Here is a 7,228-nt window from a genome sequence, read left to right as displayed (position 1 = left end):
ATGTTGAACATTTCTTTAGGTGTTTCTCAGCCATTCGGCATTCCTCAGCTGTGAATTCTTTGTTTAGCTCTGAACCCCATTTTTTAATAGGGTTATTTGTCTCCTTGCTGTCTAACTTCTTCCCAGTTCTTTGTATGTTCTTTTGGATACTCAGCCCTCTGTCTGTTTAACAGGATTGGTAGGTCTTTTCCCAATCTGTTGGTTGTGATTTTTGTCCTAACAGCAGTGTCACCTGCCGAGCTTTGCGGTTTATAGAACCCATTTGTTAATTCTTGATCTTGTAGAGCAAACCATTGGTGTTCTGTTTAGAAATTCCCAGTGCCCATGTGTTCAAGGCTCTTCCCCACTTCTATTAGTTTAAGTGTATCTACTTTTATGTGGAGGTTCTTGATCTCTTAGGACTTGACCTCTGTACAAGGAGATAAGAATGGGTCGATTTGCACTCTTCTACATGCTGACCTCCAGTTGAACCAGCAACATTTGCTGAAAATGCTATCTTTTTTCCATTGGATGGTTTTGGCTCCTTTGTCAAAGATCAAGTGACCATAGACATGTGGGTTTATTTTTGGCTCTTCAGTACTATATAGTTGATTAACCTATCCATATCTGTACCAATGCCATGCAGTTTTTATTACTATTGCTCTGTAGCACAGCTTGAGGTCAGGGATGGTGATTCTCCAGAAGTTCTTTTATTGTTGAGAATAGTTTTCACTATCCTGGGTTTTTTGTTATTCCAACTGAATTTGTAAATTGCTCTTTCTAACTGTGTTAAGAATTGACTTAAAATTTTGATGGGAATTGCATTGAATTTGTAGAGTGCTTTCGGCAAGATGGCCATTTTTACCATATTAATCCTGCCAAACTATGAGCATGGGAGATCTTTCCATCTTCTGTGATCTTCTTCAATTTCGTTCTTCAGTGACTTGAAGTTCTTGTCATAGAGATCTTTCATTTGCTTGGGTAGAGTAACACCAAGGTATTTTATGTTATTTGTGACTATTGTGAAGGATGTCATTTCCCTAATTTCTTTCTCAGCCTGTTTACCCTTCGAGTAGTGGAGGAAGGCTACTGATTTGTTTGAGTTAATTTTATACCCAGCCACTTTGCTGAAGTTGTTTATCAGGTTTAGTAGTTCTCTGGTGGAACTTTTGGGATCACTTAAATATACTATCATATCATCTGCAAATAGTGATATTTTGACTTCTTCTTTTCCGATCTGTATCCCCTTGACCTCCTTTTGTTGTCTGATTGGTCTGGCTAGAACTTCAAGAACTATATTGAATAAGTAGGGAGGGTGGGCAGCCTTGTTTAGTCCCTGATTTTAGTGTGATTGCTTCAAGTTTCTCTCCATTTAGTTTAATGTTAGCAACTGGTTTGCTGTATATGGCTTTTACTATGTTTAGGTATGGGCCTTGAATTCCTGATCTTTCCAAGACTTTTTTTTTTTATTCTTTTTTTCAGAGCTGGGGACCGAACTCAGGGCCTTGTCCTTGCTAGGCAAGCACTCTACCACTGAGCCAAATCCCCAACTCCGTTTCCAAGACTTTTAACATGAAGGGGTATTGATTTTTCTCATGTTTTCTCAGCATCTAATAAAATGATCATGTAGTTTTTTAAAAATTTTTATTCATTTTATGTATATGAGCACACTGTTGCTGTCTTCAGACATACGGAAAGAGGGCATTGGATCTCATTACAGATGGTTGTGAGCCACCATGTGGTTTCTGGGAATTGAACTCAGGACCTCTGGAAGTGCAGACAGTGCTCAACTTAACCTCTGAGCCATCTCTCCAGCTCTGATCATGTAGTTTTTTTTCCTTTGAGTTGATTTACATAGTGGATTACATTGATGGATTTCTGTATATTGAACCATGCCTGCATCCCTGGGATGAAGCCTACTTGATCACGATGGCTGATTGTTTTGATATGTTCATTGGATTTGGTTTGAGAGAATTTTGTTGAGTGTTTTTGTGTTGATATTCATAGGGGAAATTGGTCTGAAGTTCTCTTTCTTTGTTGTGTCTTTGTGTGGTTTAGGTATAAGAGTAATTGTGGCTTCATAGAAGGAATTTGGTAGTGCTCCATCTGTTTCTATTTTGTGGAATAGTTTGGACAGTATTGGTATTAGGTCTTCTATGAAGGTCTGTTAGAGTTCTGCACTATACCCATCTGACCCTGGTCTACTTTTAGTTGGGAAACTTTTAATAACTGCTTCTATTACTTTAAGAGTTATGGGACTGTTTAGATGGTTTATCTGATCCTGATTTAACTTTGGTACCTGATATCTGTCTAGAAAATTGACCATTTCATCCAGATTTTCCAGTTTTGTTGAGTATAGACTTTTGTAGTATGATCTAATGTTCTTTTAAATTTCCTCAGATTCTGTTGTTATGTCTCCCTTTTCATTTCTGATTTTGTTAATTTAGATACTTTTTCCGTGCCCTCTGGTTAGTCTGGCTAAGGGTTTATCTATCTTGTTGAGTTTTCTCCTGGTTTTGTTGATTCTTTGTATGGTCCTTTTTGTTTCTACTTGGTTGATTTCAGCTCTGAGTTTGATTATTTCCTGCCTTCTACTCCTCCTGGGTGTATTTGCTTCTTTTTGTTCTAGAGCTTTCAGGTGTGCTGTCAAGCTGCTGACATATGCTCTCTCCTGTTTCTTTCTGCAGGCACTCAGCGCTATGAGTTTTCCTCTTAGCACTGCTTTCATTGTGTCCCATAAGTTTGAGAATGTTGTACCTTCATTTTCATTAAATTCTAAGAAGTCTTTAATTTCTTTCTTTATTTCTTCGTTGACTAAGTTGTCATCGAGTAGAGCATTGTTCAGCTTCCATGTGTATGTGGGCTTTCTGTCGTTTTTGTTGTTATTGAAGACCAGCCTTAGTCTGAGGTGATCCGATAGGATGCATGGGATTATTTCAGTCTTCTTGTATCTGTTGAGACCTGTTCCGTGACCGATTATATGGTCAGTTTAGGAGAAGGTACCATGAGGTGCTGAGAAAGTATATTCTTTTGTTTTAGGATGAAAATGTTTTATAGATATCTGTTAAATCCATTTGGTTCATAAATTCTCTTAGTTTCTGTGTCTCTGTTTAGTTTCTGTTTCCATGATCTGTCAATTGATTCGAGTAGGATATTGAAGTTTCCCACTATTATTGTGTGAGGTGCAATGTGTGCTTTGAGGTTTAGGAAAGTTTCTTTTATGTATGTAGGTGCCCTTGAATTAGGAGCATAGATATTCAGAATTGAGAGTTCATCTTGGTGGATTTTTTTTATTTGACGAGTATAAAGTGTCCTGCTTTATTGTTTTTGATAACTTTTGGTTGAAAGTTGACATTATTCGATATTAGAATGGCTACTCCAGCTTGTTTCTTGGGACCATTTGCTTGGAAAAAATTTTCCCAGACTTTTACTCAGAGGAAATAACTGTCTTTGTCCCTGAGGTGTGTTTCCTGTATGCAGCAAAAGGCTGGGTCCTATTTTAAGTACCCAGTCTGTTAGTCTATGTCTTATTATTGGGGAATTGAGTCCATTGATGTTGAGAGATATTAAGGAATAGTGATTGTTGTTTCCTGTTATTTTGTTGTTAGAGGTGAAATTATGTTTGTGTGACTATCTTCTTTTGGTTTTGTTGCAAGGAGATTACATTCTTGATTTTTGTACAGCATAGTTTCTCTCCTTGTGTTGGAGTTTTCCGTCTATTATCCTTTGTAGGGCTGGATTTGTAGAAAGATATTGTATAAATTTGGTTTTGTGTTAATTGAGAGTTTTGCTGGATATAGTAGTCTGGGCTGGCATTTGTGTTCTCTTAGGGTCTGCATGACATCTTACCAGGATCTTCTGGCTTTCATAGTCTCTGGTGAGAAGTCTGGTGTAACTCTGATAGATCTGCCTTTATATGTTACTTGACCTTTTTCCCTTACTGCTTTTAATATTCTTTCTTTATTTTGTGCATTTGGTGTTTTGACTATTATGCGATGGGAGGAGTTTCTTTTCTGGTCCAATCTATTTGGAGTTCTGTAGGCTTCTTGTATATTTATGGGCATCTCTTTCTTTAGGTTAGCGAAGTTTTCTTCTATGATTTTGTTGAAGATATTTACTGGTCCTTTTAGTTAGGAGGCTTCACTCTCTTCTATACCTATTATCCTTAGGTTTGATCTTCTCATTGAGTCCGGATTTCCTGGATGATTCAGGTTAGGATCATTTTGCATTTAACATTTTCTTTGACTGTCATGTGAATGTTTTGTATGGTATCTTCTGCCCCTGAGATTCTTTCCTCTATGTCTTGTATTCTATTGGTGACGCTTGCATCTATGTATGACTCCTGATCTCTTTCCTAGGTTTTCTATCTCCGGGGTTGTCTCCCTTTGTGAATTCTTTATTTTTTCTACTTCCATTTTTAGATTCTGACTGGTTTTGTTCACCTGTTTGGTTGTGTTTTCCTGTAATTCTTTAAGGGATTTTTGTGTTTCCTCTTTAAGGGATTCTACCTGTTTACCTGTATTGTACTGTATTTCTTTAAGGGAATTATTTATTTCCTTCTTAAAGTCCATTAACATCATCATGAGATGTGATTTTTAAAATATTTATTTATTTATTTTATGCATGTGAGCACACTGTAGCTGTCTTCATACACACCAGAAGAGGGCATCAGATCTCATTACAGATGGTTGTGAGCCACCATGTGGTTGCTGGGAATTGAACTCAGGACCTCTGGAAGAGCAGTCGGTGCTCTTAACCGCTGAGCCATCTCTCCAGCCTGAGATGTGATTTTTAAATCAGAATCTTGTTTTTCTGGTGTGTTGGGATATCCAGTATTAGCTGTGATGGAGAACTGGGCTCTGATGATGCCGAGTAGTTTTGGTTTCTGTTGCTTAGGTTCTTGTGCTTGCCTCTCACCATCTGGTCATCTCTGGTGTAAGCTGGTTTTGCTTTCACTGACAGTGGCTTGACCTTCCTTTAAGCCTCTGTGTCCGCACTCCTGGAAGACCAGCTCTCTCCTGGCAGGATCTGGGTACAGGGAGCTGTGGCACAGGATTAGTTGGGGGTGCAGACAGAAATCAAAAGGATCCTTTTCCAGACTGCTCCTTGATTCCTGTGTCCTGAGGGCTCAGGGCCTGGTCCCTTGGAGCAGAAGTGGTGGTCTCACCTGTGCTCTCTCAGGTGTGTGAGGACCTCTGAGAGACCAGCTCTCTCCTGGCAGGATCTGGGTACAGAGAGCTGTGGCACAGGGTCAGCTTTGGGCAGAGATGGATCCAGAAGCAGCTTTCTGAGGCTCGGAAGTAAGTGCACCTTCAAGTAAATGAGATCTTAGCCAAGCCACCATCATAGTCTCCTGTGTCCACAGAGTCTCACTTTTAAGTAAATTTTTTATTTAAAGGTCAGAATTGTCAGGTATTTATAATCCAAGCACTCTGGAAGCTAAGACAGGAGAATTAAGAGTTCAATGGCAGCCTGGGCTACATAGAAAAATTTGTCACAGAATGAGAATAGGGGAAAAGCTTGTTGTCAGTTACTAAAAACCTAAGGTATCTTTCAATTGGTGTGTTTGCAGATGACATCATGTAGCACAGTAATTTTGAAAGACCCCCGAAGTGGGGAGACCCTCACTCAAGTCTCAGGATGACGCAACCCCCCAAGAACTCACGAGAGACTGATCTTGATGCAATCAACAAGAGGTTTATTGATAGGGACGATAGAAACCAGTGCACTGGGGTCGCGACTCATATCCCCCGGAGTTGGAATAGGGTGGTTTTCTAGAGTCAGGGACGTGTGACAGTATTTTATAGAAGTTCTACCAGAGCTCTTAGCTCTTAGCTCTACCCTTTTCTCATCAACTACGAACCGTCTACTTTTTCTGAGCAGATGTGAGCAGCCTGTAACACACACTGATCATTAATATCCTATTCATGTACACTGGGTTTAATCAAATAATTGAAAACCCAAGCTCCAACAGTGCTGTCACTAACAGAGAAAATCCTGTATAGACTGTAGAGCTCCCACCAACCCTCAACTGGTTATCTGCATACCCCAACACCACCTCACAGCCTCCCCGTGACTGGTGCCACTCTGCTCCCATCAGAGAAAAACAGAGGTGATCATTCATATAAGGGTTAAGACAACATATCTCCACACCCCCCCATATTGAGCCAAGTGTGCTTTATTTTATGTTTTAGGATATGAGGGCAGGACAAGACATGACACCACTGGACAGGAGTCATAAAAGTGAATGGGTTTTATATGCTGAGTTCTCCCTTACAGGTACCTACTGGAGCCACCCATATGTAAGCTTATGGTGGCATTCTCTTACCCATGCTCTTTATTATCCTTGTTGATGGTAGTAGTTGTGTGTTTTTGAGACAGTGTCTCATGTAGCTCAGGCTGGCCTTGATGTCACTATGTAGCTTGTGCTGACCTTGAACTTTTAATTCTCCTAAGTGAGGACATTACAGGTATGTGCTACCATGCTCAGATTTCTTCCTCTTGAGTTCTTGAGGAGCTGAAGTGAAGAGAATGAAATGGGGGGAAGGTGAAGGTGGACCAGGTGCCTTAATAAGGCAGCTTGCCCAGATACCTGAAGGTATGCTAGGTCAGTTTCTAGGACTTAGCTTGGTTCAGGTGTAAGGAAAGTAGATCCTTTGGGTTTCTGCAAATCTACTGATTTTTCTCCATTCATCTCTAAGAATTCATGAAGGAAGAAGAACCTGGAATCATCTTTATTTTATATGCATTATTCTAGAGTCTTACATAGATAGGCCCTTAATTTCTAGCCTACTACTCTTCTGGACCTAGGTTTGCTCCTTTGCTGGACCTACAACAGACTATAGCAGTGAAACTCCTCCAGTCTCTAGAGAAAGCAAATAAGGAAAATGCATGCCTCAGCTAGTTTCACCTGGATAAGTCAGGGTGAAATGTGAGCCTGGTTTTAGAAAGGATGTAGTGAGTGAGATTGGGTCTGTAGTTACCTAGGGTGACAACAGGTTCATGTCCCCATTCCTCAACTTTAAAGGAGCACATGCCTCATGTGGCCCTTCATTAACTCTTCTCAGCATGGTCACTTCACATCTCAAAGGAGTAGTAGGAGGAGGAATAACTCCTCTCCCCATTATACAGAGGAAGGAAACTGAGGCCAGGGATAGATAGGAAAAACAGCTCACCATAGACAACACTGCTGGAAGGGCAGCACCTGGAGGCCCAGTGTGAATTAGTGGCTCCTTTCTGCTCACTTTGA

The sequence above is a fragment of the Rattus rattus genome, chromosome X (assembly GCF_011064425.1).
Source record: "Rattus rattus isolate New Zealand chromosome X, Rrattus_CSIRO_v1, whole genome shotgun sequence".
Taxonomy (NCBI): Eukaryota; Metazoa; Chordata; class Mammalia; order Rodentia; family Muridae; genus Rattus; species Rattus rattus.
Note: the sequence above shows the minus strand (reverse complement) of the source record.